The sequence below is a fragment of the Xiphophorus couchianus genome, chromosome 16, assembly GCF_001444195.1.
Source record: "Xiphophorus couchianus chromosome 16, X_couchianus-1.0, whole genome shotgun sequence".
Taxonomy (NCBI): Eukaryota; Metazoa; Chordata; class Actinopteri; order Cyprinodontiformes; family Poeciliidae; genus Xiphophorus; species Xiphophorus couchianus.
Window position 1 is genome coordinate 17,941,984 of NC_040243.1, and position 21,147 is coordinate 17,963,130.

General features: G+C 39.3%; 1 protein-coding gene across 1 annotated transcript in view; it reads right to left on the reverse strand.

Annotated features, from left to right (window-relative positions):
* The window catches only part of LOC114160375 (protein shisa-8), a 104,222-nt gene that overhangs the window by 76,776 nt on the left and 6,299 nt on the right, over nt 1-21,147 (reverse strand). The window lies entirely within an intron of this gene.

Here is a 21,147-nt window from a genome sequence, read left to right on the forward strand (position 1 = left end):
TTTCGACAGCCGCAGTGGTCAGTTTGTGTTGACGGGCCGAAGATATGCATGAAGAATCTATGCTGAAAATCTGAGTCCATGGCTGTGAACCGTACAAAGGGGGCCTGTCTCTCTGGGTCGGGGTTGAGTTCAACTTTCCTTGTTGTATTATTCATCATCGATGAGAGGATGGAGCAGCAGATGGATCGAGGGATTGAGGTTTTGTCTGCAGTCTTTCTCCTCCGGTCCTTTATACCGAAGAAAGAGCCGAGCTGAATGGCAAAGCTCTCGGGTTACTAGAACGGCAATGTTCCGACCCGAATGTAAATTCATCAGATCGGATTGTGACGAAAAAAGCAAATTCACTTGTTTAGATGTAGGATAGAAAAGCAACAAGTTGGCATCTGATGGTTGTCATGGAGACGTGGTAACCATAAGATACCAACAGTGTGCTAAAAAGTTGCTAAAAAAAACAAACAAAAAAAAGACAATGGTCTTACTTTACAGGGAAAACTGACCTAAATAGACCTAAATAACCAGGGCCAGCTTTTGTTTTCCTGGGGAAGATTCATTAGGTGCTAATTAACAAGCTTTACCAAAAATGGTCAAACTCTGGACAATTTCTGCGCATTAAGTTAAATGTTTTTTTTTGTTTTTTTTTAAATGAACAGATTTTAACACTGCTGTTCAAAGTAAGTCATTTTTTAAGCAGGGCAGATGCTGAACATGGCGTTGTTTCTCACGTGTGTGTACTGTTTTTGTATTTAGCATTTGCCATGTTTCTTCCTAGGAGTTTAGTGTTGCTTCAGTAGTGAATGACTGCATTTAAAATGAGGCTTTGCAATAGCAGTAAAGTGATTTTAGGGTCCTGCAGCAGGTCCTTGAGCAGTGTCAAGTAGAGGGAGAGAAGGACAGGATAAGAGAGAAAGTGGAGCTGTTTTCAGAGAGCACTGTTTTTAAGAGATGAGAAATTAGCCCCAATGAGAAATGTCTTAAACAGAGAAATAACATCCAATCAGAAGCACAGACAAAGTCTAAAACATTCAGATGAATCGATCAGAAATGAGTTCTCTTCTGATAAAGTCTGCTAGTCCAAAGCGGGTCATGTACGCAAGTTTGATCTTTTACAAACTTCAAATTACTTTCAGCTGCCTGAGCTCTGAAACATGGTTTTGAACAAGCCTCCAATTTCATTATTTGTGTCACAGCAGTGGTGTTTCTGAGAAATGTGGAGAATCCAGAGAACCTCCAGTCGTAACGTAAGCCCTGACCTGAAGGTTGCTAACAGCAGATGCAGAGCTGTTGTCTCTACGAGGCAGAGAGGGAGTACTGGACCTGGGGCCGACGGGATCACAGCAGCAGAACTGACTGACAGCTGTCGTCTGTTTCAGGTCATTCTCAGCAGCAACGTCTATGAACGCAACTCCACTGACCAACGCCCAACGTTCCCAGTTTTATGGCAGCAGTGGGTTTCAACCAAGCTAAGTGTTGCGATTCAGAATCACTGTGATGTAGGCATCAGATTATCTTGATCAATGTTTCCTATCAAACAGACAGCAAAAAATCTATTTGCTTGAGCCCAAGCATTGTTGAATGTGTTATTATCCTATGCTAGTTGCGTCACTTCTTCGTACCGTAAAGCAATGTGGACTTGCCAATAACAAAAGAGCTGATTGGCTGCGTCCGGGTTTTTTTTGTAGTTGTGATAAATGGGCAAATAAATTTAAGATACATTTAAAATACTTTAAGACTAACAAATAACTCACTAAGTTTAAGACTTTTTAAGGTCTAAAATTGGGATTTTCAAATTTTAGACTTTGTAAATGTAATGAATGGACTGTAATGACTTCACATTGCGTTGTAACAGTGTGGTGTTCATCTTGATGTCCATATCATGTCAAGATAAACAACATATTCATATATTCATATTCCGATCAAACATTCATAACAATCTTCTTTGCAATCTGTGCAGCAATCAACATCCTCAGCCCACACCGTGCGGGAGGAGCAGCTCCCATTAGGGCGTAAAATGGAAACCTCGATATAAACTGCAGCTTGATGGGTTTGAGGGGGCAGGCAATCCTGAGGATATTATAAAAATTTTACTGTGGAGAGATTTGATCTCACCTCCTTTTCGATTAATTTGATTTCAGCACCCACGCCTTGCTTTTGCTCATCGCTCTGTGTTGTTGCCCCTACTTCTCTCTCTTTAACTCGAGAGGCAACAATTTGGTTTGACAGAAGCACTTTCGTCCGATATTAAAGTGCACTTTTTACTAAGAATAGACCAGAAAAAACAACAACAAAACCATGTTTGTTTGTGGGGAGACGTTTTGCATGTTTTTATTTATAATGCTGGATAAGTTCTCTTCCTTTCTCCATCAGTAGTTTGTTTTTTTGTCAATTAAAATATATATATATTTCCTCCAATCATGCACTATTTTACTGGTCTGCCAAACTGAATAAAACCCAGTAAAGTCTGCGGTAGTTAAATGACAAAATGAGTGTTTTAAAAGGCACTGCTTTTCTCTTCCTGTCCGATAAATCTCTGCTGACATCTTCCCGACTTGAGAATGTCCTAAAGTGAGATGTTTTAACTGAAAAGAAAAATCTGTAGCAAAATTCCCACGGAGGAAACAAGTCAGGAAAGGGCAAAAGACTTTACAAAGATGGGAGTCGAGACGTTTGTAGATTAATGGCGCAATGATATAAAAAATTAACTCGCCCAGTTCTCTCTTTTGATAAAATGTCAATTAACCAGTGTCTCTTTCAGCAGCTAATCCAGCTTCCCGCCATTCCCAGGCTTTTTTTTTTTTTGCTACTGTTAAAATGCTTTCTCTCTCTCTTTCCATCATGCCTTCTTGTTTTCCTCTCTCCTCTGCGTGTTTCTCTTTTTAATGGCTCTCTAACTCTGACAGCTATTACCCTATCCCTCCATTTCTCACACTGACTTTTTGTTCATCCCTCATTTCTCATCTCCCTTTCTCTGTTTCCCATCCTTTATGTTTTCCCTCCCTTATTCTGACTCCCCTTATCTCCACAGCCTCCTGCCTGCCTCCGCCTCTCTCATCCTCTCTGTTATGTGTGCTGTTTAGCTGCGTTTAGCTTCACCTGTCAGCTCGGATCAGGGCTGTGGAGCAGCAACATGACAAACTGCCCTCTGATTCACTTACAGTCACACACACGCAAGCGTGCGCACACTTGTAGCGTCCCTGCAACCATCTCCTTTATTTCCTTTTTTTATGTAACTCTTTGATTTCTCACTGCGGTGTGTTGGTAAGTGTTAAAGTGATGTGGCACTGTAGTCAAACTTACAGTGAGCACAACATCCTGTGATATTCCATCATGTTTTAAGTCCATTTTGAAGGCTCAACTTTTTTTTTTGTTTCCACTTTTCTAAAAAACAGCCTGTGTCGAGAAGAAGACTTTTAGCTATTTGAATTATGATGAAAATTGTAATTAATTGTGGTTTATGTTAATATCATATCAAATTATTTCACGGTCAATGGGCTCTTTGCACCTGCCGCGCTGACGTCACAACCGCATGCGCAAGTGCGGCTCTCTTTTTTCCGCTTTGAGTTACCATCACAGCTAGAAAAGACAAAATCGTATTTCAGACGCAAATAAAACAATACTATGAACATTGCTGTCTTCCTAACATAATGGGCTTTTAAGTTTTCATGGATTTCTAAGCAGTCCTGAATTAAGAAGACGTGGCTTGTAAATATTCGTCGCTACCAGTTAAAGCTAACGCTGCACAGCAAAGTTTACAGCCTTTACTTCACTCCTGATCAACTTCTTCAGCCTAAAGCAGAAGGTAAAGGAGCCTCCTGTGTTATTTCCATGGAATCACTTCTGTATTCAGCCTGAAAGAGTTTATGGGAACGAGAGAGCAGACCAGAGCCAGACAGCCGAGCTACTGATCCGCCTGTACACACTGCTGTAAACACCGTCCTGCTTCACAAGAAGCATGCAAAACTAATAAAGCAAAATAACACGGAGACCTTAAGGAACACGGTTATATTTTTCTAAAAGCAACAACTCTGAACCTGAACAGTCAGCTGAACTAGAACTCTGACACCAGAGCTAATGTTAAGCTATGGGCTTGTTGTTCCTCAGTCTTCAGAAGCAAAAAGCCTGAACCATAAAATCCCCGTTACTTGGTCTCTGACACTAACGACAATAAATGCAGGTAATTGAAAACAAAGTAAAAACATTGTCCATTAGAATGGATGAAAAATGTTTAGATACTGTAAAGGAAAATGATTAGTTAAGTGCTAAAATACTTACAACATGTGTAAAGGAATATTAAGCATTTTTATTGGAAAAACAGGCTTTGTGTGACCCTTTGAGATGGCCCAAGGAGACAAGCAGACGCCTTCCACTGTCTGCTTAAAGAGCACACAAGGGCCATAAAGTAGCATCTCCATGGAAACGGCAGCTGGAATGTGGGACGTCAAAACTCCAGGGGAGTCTGCGAGATTTATCTCAGGACTTCGGTGCTGGGGACAGTCGTACCCAGTACCTCTGAGATTAAGTGTTCTTCCCCTTCTGGCTTGACGGAGACCAGACGCCCGTTCGAGTTGGGTGTAAAGGGGGAGACTTCTCAGGTTTCTCTGGGGGCCGAAACAGGTCTCTGATTGGTTGAATTACGGAACGCCTTCTTTGCATATATTAAAGTGAGGAAACGCCTAGTCAGTATAAAGTACAATGTAACGCTAATACAGGGAGAGAGTTTTTCCATTTTTCCTCTCCACGTTGGGCGCCGTTGTCTGTCTATATGTTCTGTGTTCGTTTGTCTATCCCTTGTGTGTCTGTTATTTTATGAGTTAATGCATATCTCTGTATCTCTGCAGCTTTGTTGTTCATCGCTTTCTATGAATTAAACTCTGTGATCTGTGACGTCAACACGCTGTGTTAGTTTCGTTTTAGCAGGACGCCGCCACTCGCCAAGGACTCGGGAGAGAAAAGAGGAAAGAGCCAAAACTTTTTGTCCAAAGCTAGCATTAAATGATCTTCTTCTTCAATAATACTTAAATAGCACATTTTTACAAGAAAAATGTCTAGCATAAGCTAAAGCTAATGTTAGCCACAAAGTTTAAAGAAAGTAAAACTCACCTTCGTATCTGTGTATAATGAGGCGAACATCTTAAAACCTTTCTCCAGCTTATTGTCGGGGCTTCAGATTGATGTTCATCATTAATTGTTACCTTGGACAAGCCCTGCAAACACCGAGTGTAAACAGCCTTTTTCAATGGATCGGAAACGATTGAGCCGCTTTTCCCCGAACGCGGAAGCTGAGGTGCAAAGAGCCCATTAAAGTATTTCATATTTCCGGGGCTAGAGTTTATCACGAAGTAGCTGTTAGCATTGCGTGTCAATCAGCCAAATTCTGATTAGCTAACCTCCACAAACCAAACATTTTGTCAATATTACAGCATTAGCTTCCACCGTTTACTTCAGTAGGTGTGGTTGACAGAGCAAATTAATTTTAAAAAGTTCTCAATACACTGTTGTTTCAATATTAAAACTATGTGGAACGTTTCTGTGTGTCCGAGTTCCACTCCACCCGTTTAAAACGCGACACTAACTAAAAGCAGAGAGAACGTTACACACTCGTGTACAGTAGGTGGCGGTATGCACCTTAAAGTTGCTTGCGAGCCGCCATAATAGAAAAGAAAAAGAAGCAGCAGCGATGACTTGCAGCTATCGGTAAAGTTGGCCATTTAGGAAGATTAAAAGTTATCATTCAGCAACAGTGACAATGGGGCGATAAAAGAGGGTCCAAAAACGAAGCTGTATGGGTGTTTTTTCACCAGGAACAAGGTGCTTAACGCACTCTATTGAACTTTATCACTCACCTGAGGCAACGCTGTGCCAAACGTGGAGTAAAAATAGGCGAAAGTGCAAATCCAGCTGCTTGTAAAATTTAACCAGCCCCAAATGCCTCGAGACGAATTCCTCTGACAAGAGCTGTGCTTCTGTGGTGCATTCAAGCGCAATTGGAATATGTATCAAAATTTATTACCACAAAATATAAACTTTTTTCGCTTACAGTTGAAAAAAATAAAATAAAAATTCTGACTTATTCTTTTGATTCAAGCGGACTAGAAATCTATCAAACTGTATCTTGGTTGCTGCCCTGTTTATAAAAACTGGGGAAATTTTAAGCCATGATTTCGAGTTTAAAATTTCGTAGTTTATATTTACAAAATCTCTCATAAGGATTGATGCATTTATTTGTTTATGTAAGTACTTCCGCTTGTATCTAAATCATTCACCCGCCCTATATAAATCTATATAGTTAAAGACATAAGTGGTACTGAAAATAGTACCACTTATGTCTTTTTTAACATAAAATGAAATAGACCTACTTTGTAAAATAAAGCTCTTCAGACATCAACTTAAAATTCACATTTTATGCACCGCCAATTGTTTTCTTACCCACTATTTCGTATTTCCCACTATTTCCATATATATATATATATATATATATATATATATCTTTTTTTTCTTTTTTTACAAAAACTGATATTTTGTTCCCCTGGAGAGTTCTGGGAAATCTTCTTTGGCTTCAAAAACTTTAAACACGCAGAGTTTTATCATTTTTTTCTGAAAGACAAGCTGATTCAGCACATTCAGACACAGGGGATTTTCTGGCGTTAGCTTTATTCCTCTCTCTGTTGACCTGCTCAGCTTGTGGTTGGTTAACATGGCTCATAATGAGTTCTCATTGCAATTAAAATGATTACTAATTGGATAGAAATTAACACACTAACCCTGCTTCATAAAACAATTTGACATATTTTTTTAGTGATTAATGTCACACTGCACTGCGATCGCGTCTCTGCTGTCGGTCTGAGGGAGAGTTGGGCCTCATCACAGCCAGGATGACAGAAAAAAAAAAAAGCAGAAAAGACGCATTATATTTACATCTCTGCCACTGTGAACGGTACACATATGTAATATTAAATGCACAAATTGTCAGATTTTATGATATTTCTTGGATTTATACTTCCATTAGTCAACAATAGGTCTAAAAGAGGAACAACAAACTCAGAAAAACAGAACCTCTAAACCACCTGACATGATCTTTTAGATGTAAAAAAACCCCAAAAGAGCAAGTATTATCAGGACTTATTGTTTTTGGTGCAAACATTCACTAAAACCATAGACAACAACAACAGTTGTTAACAACAGTCAACAACAGTGACAATAGTAAAAGTTTGGTTCAAAAAAGGGCAGGGGTTTGACAATATAATACATTTATAAGCATTTCTAGCCTATTAGAGGAACATATTAAGATCGTACCAACATACCAACATTTCCTGAATGTACAAAACAGGCAATGAAATGTAAAAAGCTTTTTTCTGATGCAGTAGCAGATAACAACAAACAAACACGAGCGGGGAACTTTAAGAAGAAAGAAGGCGAGACGATGAAAATAGAACTTGGTATGCTCTACATTCCACCAAACAGAAACGTACCATTGCAGTGCGGAAGAAAATCCCATTTTTCTGTCATTCTGATCCTTAACAGTGTGTTACGGCGCAGCGTTCAAAGTGTGGTGCAACCTGCTGGCTGCTCAGCCCCTTTTTTTCCAACTGAGCTCTTAGATGTTTTGGAGGACTGACAACAGGGGGGGGAACTGCTAAAAAAAAAAACGTTTTCTACTGCCAGAGATGGAAGAAAAACAGTGTTGAGCTGAAGACAAGTTCAGCAGGCAAAACACAGGCAGGAAGGTAAAAGATGGATGGATTTGTGTACTAAAGTATGGCAGGAAAAGTCTATTCATATTTCACTGGATTGTTCATGAACAATTTCATGTTCAGCAAGATATTGATCCAAAGGTTTTGGATCAATCAAACATCTTCCACAACTAGGAAAAGTTTTACAAATGCACTGAAAATGGATGCATGGATGTGCCTCTTTGCACAGCCGCCAACAGGGGGGAGATACTAGACAATTGTCCCAGGATTTGGTCCTCCAGCCATCATCATGAATAAAACCTTGAATATAAGTAAAGTTTGGAGGCTGTTGGATGTCGCCTAAATTGTTCTAGGGCTATTTGTGATTAGGGAAGCACAATTAAAGAAAAATAGACTTCGGTTGCTTTAACAGAAACAAAAAAATCCTTTTCTGCACAATTTAATATAAAAAATAATTAACCCATTTATATCAAATGTATTTATTTAGTTTTATATTTTTTAATTAAATAAAAATAACAGTAGATGTTAACCTGGAAGCAGAGCATCATTCATTATCAAGTGATGGACACACTAGCGACTTGCAGTCGCAGCTAAGTTATAGCTGCTGCTACACTCAGCAGCTATAACTTAGCTTCCTCTGATTATAAGTAGTCCTGGAGTTGTTTTCTTTCCACCAGTATCTGCAGTTTTTCTTTTGAGTGACCCGGTTGTAAGCCAGTTTTCCATTATTACTTTTAATACAATCCTTTGGTAAGCTAGCTGTAGTGTCGCACTTCGAGCTGACGTCACGGTAAATAAACGGTCGTTTACATGCAGTACCCCGCGGACCCCATTAGGGGGCGCCCGCGGAGGATTTGCGACTGGAGGTGAGCCGCTGTGGACGAAAAGAAGATGCTGTTGTAGAATCACAACTACTAAAGAAAGGTTTGGTTCATGACATTTGGAGCTCAAATCTAAACATGTAACATAAACAATAGCCTATAATATGAAAAGCTTCCACACCAGTCAGCTGTACGGAAAGCCATTGGTGACATAATTCGATCACATAACAAAGCCCTAAATTGCTATTTACAAATGTGAAAATTGTTATGCAACTGGAGATGCAATCAATCTACCTTTATCTTGAAGAAATAAAGGTAGAAAATACTTCTTTAATTTACTTGTTTATTATAATTTTTTGCAATTACAAAACAAAATTATTAGACAGGTGATTGGTCTTCTGCTGAGTTGCAGTGCAGGTTAACCAATCGGATGTTAGGGTGTGTTAAATGAGACATGGCAGCAGCAGCATAGAATTATGTATTTTCTCACAGAAAGAAAAAACTAAAAAACATATATATATATATTTTTCAGGTTTTAATATATTTAATTCAACTAATAGAATTCCCAGTCAAATTACCTAATGAATTCAAACCTTTAAAATATATTGAAAAAACATTTATTTTATATATAGATACAGATTGCCAATTTAATTCATGTGATCAAATATAGCAATTTATCAATGACTACCCTTTTTTAGAAATAACATTAATCTGTTCTGAAGAGGAAAATTAAGATGATGACCACTTCCTGTTTCAATATGTCTGCGCCTCAGTGAAACAAAGGCAGGTGAATAAAGACATGGACGAATGAGGGTGGCGTGGAAAAACACACATAACCAACATCTGGATTATTAACGTAACATTATTTACACGTGTAGCGTCAGATGAACGATTACTTTCAGTAATATATTGTTAATGTATCAAACACCGTTAAGCAAACAGCCTTTCTGCTCACTAGCTCTTGAAAAGCTGAACATGCCGCAGCCTTAACATAACCGCTACAAAATTATCTCTTGTCTTTTACTGCAATTACTCCCCTCCGTCTGTTCTCTGTGTTTTCGGGTGTTATCGGTTCATATAGCGGAAACGGCATTTAAACGTCTGTTTCGCTCTTCGGCACAGCTTGCCTTGGAGCCCGCAGTGCCGAGCGTGCGTCTGTGAGCCGAGAGGTGGCGCCTCCGATCGTCGTCGGGGGTAATCGGTTTGATCAACCGGACAAGTCGGGATCAAGTGGAAGGAGTGTCGACATTTGAGGCAAGTCTGGGCGTTTAGGAAAACCACAACTTTGGAGACACTGGATGTCATTATCCGCTCCGGTGATTTGAAATGTTACATTTCACCAACTTTAGGTCAAACGGCAGAGGTGGCAGACATGTTGAAGAGTTTATGAGGGATAGGCAGAGGAGGAAACGGAAGGAGTGTGAAGCAGGGATGGAGGTGATGAATTAAAAATGAGATGACAGGAGAGAGGGAGGACTGGATGATAAGGCGTATCGCATTTTGACCATCACGGCTGCCATGTAGAAATGAGAAATCTCACTTCTCCTGTCATTTACAATTGGCTCCGTGTTACTTCACTGCCTCCCTCGGGGAATGTTATATTGTTTTCACTCCAGCTCAAGGGCACGCCGTCAAAGTCTTCTCCCCTCTCATCGTTCTTATGCTTACTCCTTCATCAACTTTCCTTTATTTCCTTCCTCCCTCCCCTCCTTCGTTCTCTCTTCCTTTCTTTCCTTCCTCACAGTGGCTGGCTTCCTCTTGGCAGGCATTCGTGTTGCGTCACGCTGACATTGAAATGTTGATACAGCATCAGTATAATTGGAACGATATCGATTGGGTGACAGCTGCCAAATATGACTGTGCATATGTGCGTTTTGGCGTGTCCACAGCAAAATTCACACTAATGGAGGCTTTGACTGGTTCTGACGCAAACGGCGTGTTTCTCGGATCTTGATGCCATTCGCCAGGCTGAACAACAACAGGTCCCTCGTTGGATCATCACCCTTTCTCTGTTTGTGAGACGCATGCGAATATGTTTGGCCACAAATTTAAGACTGAGAAGAAAAAGTCTTCATTTTCCTTATTTTGGTGCTTCATAGATCTAGTTCTCAATTGTTGTTGTTGAGTACGGCACATCCGTGCTTCAGGTTGTGATTTATAGGAGTTTGAAGTCTGAAATGCCAGAGGCGAAAAGCGATGTTTGGGCAGCCAGAGTTTAGCAGATGAGAAAATGATACAGTTGTGATGTCGATGATGTAAGCCCAGCGCTTTCCGCAGCCGCGTTGTGTAACCAGCATGCAGAGGAAGCTGTCATGGTCTGGGAGTTTAGTCTAGCTTTACATTTTGGTTCTTTTCTTTTCGAACTCTCTCTGTCCACATAGAGCACCATAAACCTAGAAGTATATAAGTCTAGGTTTAGGATATATCTCATGATGTACGATTAAGTGATGTCTTTATCCCGGTATGTTTTGAAAACCTGAGCTGCCGTCAACATGAGAAGGTTTTAAAATTTGGTACCAAGAGTTTTTCTTACACCTCTACACAACTGGTACAACAATCTCAACACACTGTCAGTGTTCCTACACATCGCCAATACCTCAGCAACATATTTGGTCAAATTACATTTTCCTTTGAGTGGTTTAACAAATAAATGACAATTTAATGTGTCTTTCTAATCTCGGACGAAGCAGAATAAGGATGATTTGGAACTAAATGACAATAAATATCAATATAATTAGGTATTTCACAAAAATGGCTTGCTTTATTGTTCCTTTGATCTGTCGGTATGGCAACGTCAACGTTAGGGCCAAAAACTCGCTGTCTAGAATAGTGAAAACATGCAGTAATGTTACAGGTGGTAAACAAAGCTCATTATCTGAACTCTTTAGCAGTGAAATCTAAAGTAACTGGATTGCATGTTTGATTTTAAGTGCTTTTGAATATCATCTTTTTGTATTGCTTTGTATACTATAACTGCACTCTTGGTTTTATTTCCTCATCTTATTTGTGTATTGTTTACTTGCTGCAAAACCAGCTGCCTTTTAGGAACGTCTGAAAAAAGTTGAGTCCTGTTTTCACCTCAAGTTCCTGATCAAAGGTTTTTTGAACGATTGTGGAACGATTCGTCCAATCTCTGATTAAGCTCCTTCCTTGTTTCAATACGAAAACCTTAGAAATTATATAATTATCTTATGCATTATATAATTGATTATACAAATATACAATTAATTGATTCGATAAAAAAAAAATAGACTGAGGCAAGCCATTGTTTCTAACGCGGCACTCAGCAGGTTTAGTTTTTTACTCCAGGTCACTTCAACGATAGCAAACTCCTCTTTTTCCCATTGCTGCAAAAAAAAAAGAAAAAAAAGATTAATATTTAATTCATTCTAATTCTCATCGTATTTGCAGAGAAAGTTTATTTTTGTTGCAAAAGCACATTCTGTTTTGCTTAAAGTACAGAATGACAATAAGGCTTTCCTGGAAACATGTAGAAAATATCCTTGTTTTTCCTTAATGCACCATGTTTTCTCCTCTGTCTGACTCTGAACTGTTAGGAGAAAAAGATGAATCACCGTACTTCCCAAATAAAGGCAAAAGAATTATTTAAATACCGGTCTCGGACTTCGTGGGTTGTCACGACATTAAAGTGTTTTATTGTGCTTAAGTGCTTTGGGCTAATAAATAATAGGGTCAGCGGGACTTCCTTTGATTTAAGGTTTTGTTTTTCAGAAAGTTTTATTCATAAAGTACAGCGAGATCAGAAATCGGGCCGCGTGGAAGAACAAAGGAGAAATCCGGGTGGGGAAAAGGAATGAGATCAACACAACGGGAGGCCAACAGGGAGTGCAACAAGCGCAGGCGTGGGAATATGAAAAGCAAACCGAACACGAAAAAGACGACGGGTGGAAGATGAAAGAGACAACCAAACTAAAATGAATTCCTCTCCGCTGCATCATCATCCCGTTCCTCTTGGTTTCCCCTCGTCTCTGTTCATCTGGCTCCTCTTTGTCTCGTCTCTCTTCGGAGACAACGCCAGAGCTTAAACGCATTGGCTCGGGAGTGGTTATTAGCATCTGCACCAATTGAAAAGAGCAAATATGATCTGGGCCGAAGTTGAAATGTTCTCGTTTGGAAATAACAGCTGGGAGGTGATTACTACAAAGCTTTCTCTCAGACAGGAGATGCAGCAGATGCAGATTTACAAAAAAAATGAAATAAATCAAGAATAAAACATGATGTACATTGAAAACGTAGAACGAGAACAGACAGAATGCTTGCTATTGTGCGCTCCAGCCAACAGCTATGAAAGCAGTTGATTTCCTGTCAGAAAGACTTGGAACAAGCATCAGTCTGCGCTGGGACAAGACCATTAGCAGGAGCAGTGGAGTGAAAATGGAGCCCGTGTTTTGGACGGCATGTTCCCGGAGTTTATGTTCACGTAAACGGCCAAATATACCAACCCGTAAAGAGGCTCTGAAACTGGCATGGTCAATAAAGTGAGCGCACTCTAAAAACAAGTTAGCAGAGTACATTGAGCATAATTAATGGGAATGTATTCTCTTTGTTTCAGAATGCCTCCCTCCCAGAAAGGAAACTCCTTCGGAGTCTCCATGTTAAAGGCAAAAATGACAAGTTTGCTCTCAGCAGCTCAGAATTAAACCCACTGTTACTCAGTAATAGCAATTTATTCAACTGTGTGATGTCAATAATCTGAGAGCATAACAGTAAGTGTAGTGGGTTCTTATGTTTCTTTTTTACACATCTTAACCCCTTAACCTTCACCTCCAGAAAATAGAGTTGAAAAACAGCACGCAGGCGTTCCGTTTTAAACAGCATTTTATTGAACTTTTTTTTAAAAGAAAGATTTAAATATGGGAAAAAGAAGGCTGAAAACACAATATTTTCTTTTTTGATGATGATGATGATTTTATAGCTTTTTTAGCTAGCAAAGGGTGAGGGGGGAAAGGTTTGTAAATTGAATTAAAAGAGCCTGAAGATGAAAATATGTGCAGTGCTTCCAGTGATAAAATAACACAGAATAGTACAGTGAGTAATAAGCAACAAAGATTTTTGTCATGCAAGGAATGGACAAGTTTTCAAATTTAGATTAAGTAATAATGTAAAGCATACAATATAAATTATTGACATTGCTCTCCTGAATGTTCATTGTATTCTTATCTCCCTAAAGCAGATTTCCTTATTTGTGTTACTTGCTATATGAATTTATTCAATGTATTTTTTTAAAAACCTGTTGCCCTTTTCCACACAGTTCAACTCTTTCAATGTCCTCAATACTTCCAGCATTTCTGTGAAAAGTTGTGTCATTTATATATATATATATATATATATATATATATACACACACAAGTCTGGCTGTTTATTGTGGATTTGTTCAGCTTGATTCTTGCCATGTTTAATTCATGAGACTGTTAGGAGTGGACAGAAAGGACCTGCCAAGAAATGAAAAGCGAAATAATTGGCAATCTGAAATGGTTGTTCTGAATGTGGAGAAGGAAAGAGGGGGCAGCCGTAGCTCATTTGATGGCGTATTCATCCTGCAATCAGAAGGTTGAGAGTTTGACTCCAGCTGCCCGCTTTGGGCACCCCATGTTTTCTACCGATCAGTATGTGAATGCATTAGCACTGGGAGTGTGTAGATACACGAATGTACTCTAAGAAAGTACTCTTAGTGGTCAATTCTGCCCAACCCAGATGAAAGACAAAAATCTATGTTGTCTTTAAGCTAGGCTAATGAATAATAACTGGCTACAAATGAATGCCTTAAAGGTTCTGAGCTCAAGCCATCTCTTCTGACTGGGATACTGGCAAAAAAAAAAAAAAAAGCCTGTTTGACCAGTTCAACTTGTACTAAGTTGCACCATGTACTTGCACCATTTTTCAGTATGAAATTATTTCTTTTGTTGGTCTGATGTAATATTATCTTAAATGTCATGTTTTCCTTAGCCGTTTGCTGGAAGTCATCATAATTAACAAAAATAAAGGCTTGAAAATATCAGGCTGTGTGTAGTTGTTAATCTCTGTGACGTGTCTAACTTTGTGCATTCATTTACTGAAATTAATCACCTTTTAAATAATATTCGAGATGATTGAATATGATAGCAAATGCAACATTAATAATTTGACACAAGACAAATATAACAGGAATGACTCAATTATAACATTATTCATTCTCCCTGGATTGGAGTTACAATCACAACTCAACATATGAATAAAAATGTCTGGAATAGGATTTTGAACCTTGGTTTAAAACCTACATGAGAATATTCCAGTTCTTCACAGAAATTTAACATTGGCAGCAGTTTTAAGTTGTTCAAACTTTATCATTTTGTCATTGATATGCTAATTCAAGTATTTTGTAAAAGTTAATTCAGATGCTTGCTATCCAGCTAATAAAAAATAAACACATTTTCAGCTTAGTCTTCCAATTCAGAAGAACTTCTAACTCTTTTTAAGGAGTTTCTGGTATTGTAATATTTTATCTAAAGCAGATTATGTGTGGTAGCTAATGTTTTTCATGCATGTTGGTATATTAACAAAACACATTTTGTATATTATGCACACAATGTGGTCGTAAAAAAAAAAAAGACTTGCCATATCTAAAGAATATGGACTAAAATTTTGAGTCGGCACAGAACTGACATATTTTGCCTTTATGTTGTCTCTTTATACGTTTTTTTTTCTTCATGTCTAAAATCTGGGGATGAAAGTTTAATGGTCTATATAGAGTCTTTGAGCGCCCTCAAGTGGTCATAAAAAGGGGAAACAATTTCCCTGTTTCCTGGCTTCCCTGATAAGGTCAACTTCACTGGTGTAGACAAAGTGTCTGAGTAGCATGGCATGAGATTAACATGAATCATGCCAGAATGCTGCCTAGACTGTCCGTAGTCTTAAACATTGACAAGAAGCAGGAAATATTTCAAAGAATTTTTAGGCATGTTACAAAAAAAACTGAGCAATTCCAGATTTAGCTGGAGCTTAAGTTATTTGTGGTAAAGTTTATGTATAGAAACCCAATGCTAGAGCAGTATTCACTTAAATCAACTCATCTTTTGTGTCTATTGAAACATTAGGCAGATATGCAACAGTGTATGGATGTATGATAGTAACAAGGTTGTGTAGTTGGAAAGAATCAAACACATAAAAATACTTTTTTAAATGCAAGTGGACTTTTACAACATTGATTAGAAATTTTAAAGTAAAAATTCTCAAACCCTTCAAAAAAGATAACATCTATTTATCACAATGCATCTTTAATTTTTTACTCCTGTTCTAAGTGATAGTGAGGTTGTTGACAACATTATCGTCAAGTGTCACAGCGTAACGTGTAACCTCCATCCACCCACACATATGTAATAATAAAACAAAGCTCACTCTAAAACGCTAATTCCGCCAGGCCGCCGTTCCAAGAGCATCACGAGAAAGCTGAGCTCTCTGCGCTTGTTTATCTCTCTGCTCCAAACGTCTGCCACAGGTGATGATGAAAAGTACCTCCGCATCTGAACAATAAAGCAAGTAGAAAGTACTGCTGATGAAACACAGTGCACTAAAGAAATAAAACGGCTGACGGAAACGGTTGTTTAGGTCCCAGGTGGGACATTTAATCGCGTGTGCCCTTGAACACATCGCTCCTTAGTGAAATTATTTATAAGTAGTATTTGGCTTGTAAAAGTGAATGAGCGCTGCTGAAGATGCTGTCTGAAGGTGTGTGTGTAGGTGTGTGTAAGAGCACATTTCAATTTATTACATTCATTTAGGGCTTAAGTGGTTACCTGATCTGCCAATATAAAAATAAAAAACAGATCCTTGCTCTACCTAAGATGGTTGCCTTGAAAGAAAAACATGAAAAACAACATCCAATAACTTTTTGTGTCCTTTATGGGATAATTAAACATTTTGGTGAAATTAATTTATTCACATTTGTTTGCTTTGTAGGTGCAAACACATTTAAAGTTCAATTAGTTTAAATTTAAAGGGGTTTTGTGGCTTGCAGAGCAAAACCAGAGTAAAAGGGAAAAAAATGAAACAAATCAATACCAAAGTATATCAGAGATGCAGAACTCAAGAATTAAAGCATAACACATTGGTCATCCAAGAAGAAGATAACAATGCCAAAAGTCTTCAGCATAAAAGTGAGCTCAAATTATATGTCAGCTTCGACTTCGGTAGAAAGTTTGTCAGAGAGGCAGTGGCTTGAAGACCTGATAGACCGGAACCTGACCCAGGGATTTAGAAGCCCTCTGGGGTGGTATTAAAATGTCTATAGTTCTCCACAGCAAAAAAGGACAGCTGTGATGACACATGAATTAAAAAAAGAAGAAATAAAACGCTAAATGGATCAGACTTCTAATCCGGTTCTTATCAGTATTCTGACTTTGAATGTGAATGTGTGGAACAAATGTGTCTCTAAGACACTTTATGCTTAAAAACTGTGACTTAGTTGTGTTCAGGGTGGAATTGACTTATAACATGAGGAAGATCCGTAATGCTGGTTTTACGCTGACAGGGGTGCAAGCTATCAAAACCCAGCATAAACCACAACATTTTCTCTCCCTAGAAACAGTGGAGTTTGATGGTCGTGCTGCTGACTTGTGGCTCAAGGTTATTTGTTTTGGCTGTGGCATGAACTAACGGGCAGCCTGCGCCCCGTCCCTCGGCCTTGTGTTGTTTCTTCCCCTAAAGCCAAGATTCTGTTAAAGGGCTTGTTTCACAATCCTGTCGCCAAAAATTCCCAAAGAGTGGCTACACATCTGTTCGGCATAATTTTATCAACAGCACAATCTGTTTTTTGTAATTCCACCCTGAAGTAGCTGTGTGCCTGTAGTGAGCCTGGTGGTGCATGATCACTCCATATGTTGTAGTCGCCCCAGTGCAGCGCCACAAAAGGGTCTTAACTCGGTCAGAAAAGAAATTCTGACCCCCCTCAAATGTCCATTTGTGATTTTATATTACGACTATTATAATTTGCAAGTTGTGGGCTGCACAGTTGCGCAGTTGGTAGCACTGTTGCCTTGCAGCAAGAAAGTCCTGGGTTCGATTCCTGGCCCAGGGTCTTTCTGCACGGAGTTTGCATGTTCTCCCTGTGCATGGTGGGTTCTCTCCAGGTTCTCCGGCTTCCTCCCACAGTCCAGAAACATGACTGTCAGGTAAATTGGTCTCTCCAAATTCAACCATGTGTGCATGGTTGTTTGTCCTGTCTGTCTCTGTGTTGCCCTGCAACAGACTGGCGACCTGTCCAGGGTGAACCCCGCCTCTCACCCGGAACGTTAGCTGGAGATAGACACCAGCACCCCTCCTGACCCCTCTAAGGGACAAGGGTGTTAGAAAATGGATGATTTGCAAGCTATTCGTCACCAGAAGATTTTTTTTCTCTCTTAGAGCCTCTGAAATGTTCCCGTACATAAATAAATATGCGCAAAACTATAATTCAGTGAGAAGATGCATTATATTTTTGTTGCTGAAAGAGTTATTATTCTATCACGTGCCTAGAGCTTGAGAGAGAGAAAAAAGTAAAGCAGTAAATGAATGCTTCATTTTAGTGTTAAGTGTACATAATGTGCATGCTTAGGTGACTGCCCACCCAAAACATTCATTGGTGCTACCACCTTTTTATGCGTTGGGGTTAGATGTGCATACAGGAACACACATTTCAGCCTAAACTCACCGATATTATGATCCTGACAGAAGTCAAAACGTTTAGAGGTATTCTACGGTCAAGGAAAATAAATGGCACTCCTTGATTGGCTACTTTGCGAATCCCAGCCAATCGACAGTCAAGTAGCATTGTCCCAAAGTTCAACTTCCTAATCAGTAAATACGTGCATCTGGTATTGATAATCCACTTATTTGCTGACAAATAAGTCTCTGACACATTTATGGAGAGTTGGTAGCGCTAAAGAAGTGACATGGCATGATCCATGTCTGTTGGTCTAATGATTCTTACACAATAAACTGTCTGATTTGGCAACTGCCTGCAAGACACTAGAGTCCAGATGTCTTTATTTGTGTCCTCTGGAACTCAGTCCTGCTAGCTCGTTTTGCCACGTTTGCCAAATTGCACGCTGTTTTTGTCTGGGGAAAACTTGCCCTGTGTGAAAGGAAACATTGACACACTTCACTGAACTTGAATTACATTCAGAAAAAAATTGCCAGGAAGTGAATAAATAATAATTACCCTGTTTGTAGCACACCTGTTCCATTGCCACCCTGAGGGCTACAAAGACCAGTGGATTACTAACCACCTGTTTGGAGGCAGTCTCTTGAATTTAAGACAAAATTTTCACTATTTTCAAGGCACGCAAAGGTAGACTTTGTTAGGGAAAGAGTAAAATGCCACCCATGATTCCCCTCAGCGGAAAATTGACTGAATGACACAAGCCGAGCCCATGTTTACCAAAACCTTCAACCATCTTGGATGACTTTCTCCTTTTGTCCTTCTGTCACTTCTTTACGCTCCAACAGAGCCTCCACATCGTTAAAGTGGTTAGCACTCGTGTCATTGTCTCCATCTCCTCTATGTCTCACACCCCCGCACGCAAACACCCCCCACACACCCTCACGCACGCCAACACACATTTTGGCAGATATAAAATAAACAGTTGTGGTTGTCTACTGGGTTGTAAAATGAGCTTCCTTTCAGCCCTCTGTTCTCTCTGCCTTACTCTTTCTAATAATGTGTTTATTTTTCTCATCTCTCCCCTTTTGTGCCTATTACTCCCTCAGCGACCCTTGTCCCATTTTAGGGTAAAAATATTAAAATAAAAATAGGAGCGTATTCACTACAGTTTAGCCTATGTCACTTCAAACCTGTATTTACACAATAATGACCAAAAGGCATATTGTGTGTAAGAAAGAGACCCAAAGTGTGTACATATTTTTGTTTTAGTTCTTGTTTAAAATATATGCTAATTCTGGTTTGTGTTTATAAGACATACACCACAGTGAAATCCAGATATAGGACTTATTTTTACAAAATAAAGTACCTTTTTTTAGTCCCTCTGCTGGAATACCTCTAAATAAAATCCATTGCAAAAGTCAAACCAAGTTATTCAAAGAAGAAGCCAAGAGGTAGGAGAATCTGTCAACAAATATTTGTTGGACACTCCCTCTCTGAAGAGCAAGAATGACAAAGATGAGGATATGAGTTGCACTAATAGCATGACAGTGCAGGAAGAAAACCAGTTGGAAGCTGCAAATGTGCAGAATGCAAATGAGAGTTGGTCGGTTGGAGGTTTATCTTCCAGCAGGACAACAACACTCAACATACAGCCAGAGCTACAACAGCAACAAAAAGGATTAGATAGAAGCATATTCCTTTGCTAGGGAGGTCCAGTTAAAGTTCAGAACTAAATCCAACTATTCAGCAGAGAGACTTGAAGATTGATGTTCACATACTCTCTGTCCAGCCCGCATGAACTTGAGACATTTTTCAAAGAATTTACTGAAGTTTCAGTCTCTAGATGTGCAATGCTGGTGCAGCCATAACCCAAAGGATTGGCAGACATGGTTGCAGCAAAACTCACGTGGATGTATACTTTTTCTTTATTTTACTTATGTACAACTTTGAGTTGATCTGTCACATAAAATCCAAATACCTTATACAGTATGTCACATTGTAGTTGCAATGTGAAAAATGTCCCGGGTAGGAACACATTCGCACTCTCTTTCACCATCCCCTATGGGATAGTTTCACAAAAATATAAATAAATAAATGAGGCATTAAAATAAGGCCAAGAGAGGTCAGTTTTCATAATGTTGATGGTGACTCAGAGTAGTTTTGACCGGAAAAACGTCTATCTCCGTCTAGCTGGCTTGGTCAGCTCACAGGTCACACCCAGTCACACCTATAGTGCCTTACTTTTACTCTCCTTTTTCCGTTTTCTGTTTTCCTCTTTCGGGCTTTTGTCTCACTCTCACACAAACAAACACGCTCTGCCCTGCTCTCTGTACTAGCCACTGGCTGCTTTCCAGTCAGATCAGCTCAATATTCCACCCTTCCTAAAAACTACCCTCACTTTGCTCATTGCTCTCTGGAGCCCACACGTTGCCACAGTCATAGTTGTGTCACAGCAATCAATCAGCCGTCAATGTGAAACTGCACCACCAGAACAGACGTATCGCAGCAAGCCTTGTGCAGCAAATTCCCGAAGCTCCTCCCCTCACCATTAGTTCACTTCTGTGCTGAAATCATCGTTTTGCCGAACTGAATTGAATGTCTCTCTGTGTGCTTCTGGGATTGTATCCGGTTGGTATACCAATCGTCTGGCAGAAATTTACCAGTCTCAGGCTTCAAACTTTGTGTTTGATGGTATCATATTAAAGTTCTGACAATCAGTACTTGTGTCACATTTTTAATTTCGGTAGAGCCCATATGCTTTTGGCATTTTGACACCTAATAAAAGAAATGCAGAGCATGAAATAACATTGGCTTCTGAGCCACTTCTCATTATTCCCTCAATAGCACCACTGCTTTGAAATAGCTCACTCATCCGGTATGAATTGAATCTTGTCATTGGTGATGTTTGGATTTTGGATTCATATGTGATTAGGAATGTATTCACACCAGCCTTGTTTAGTCCGCTTTAATCAGACTCTTAATTCGTTTGTCAAGAAAGTCC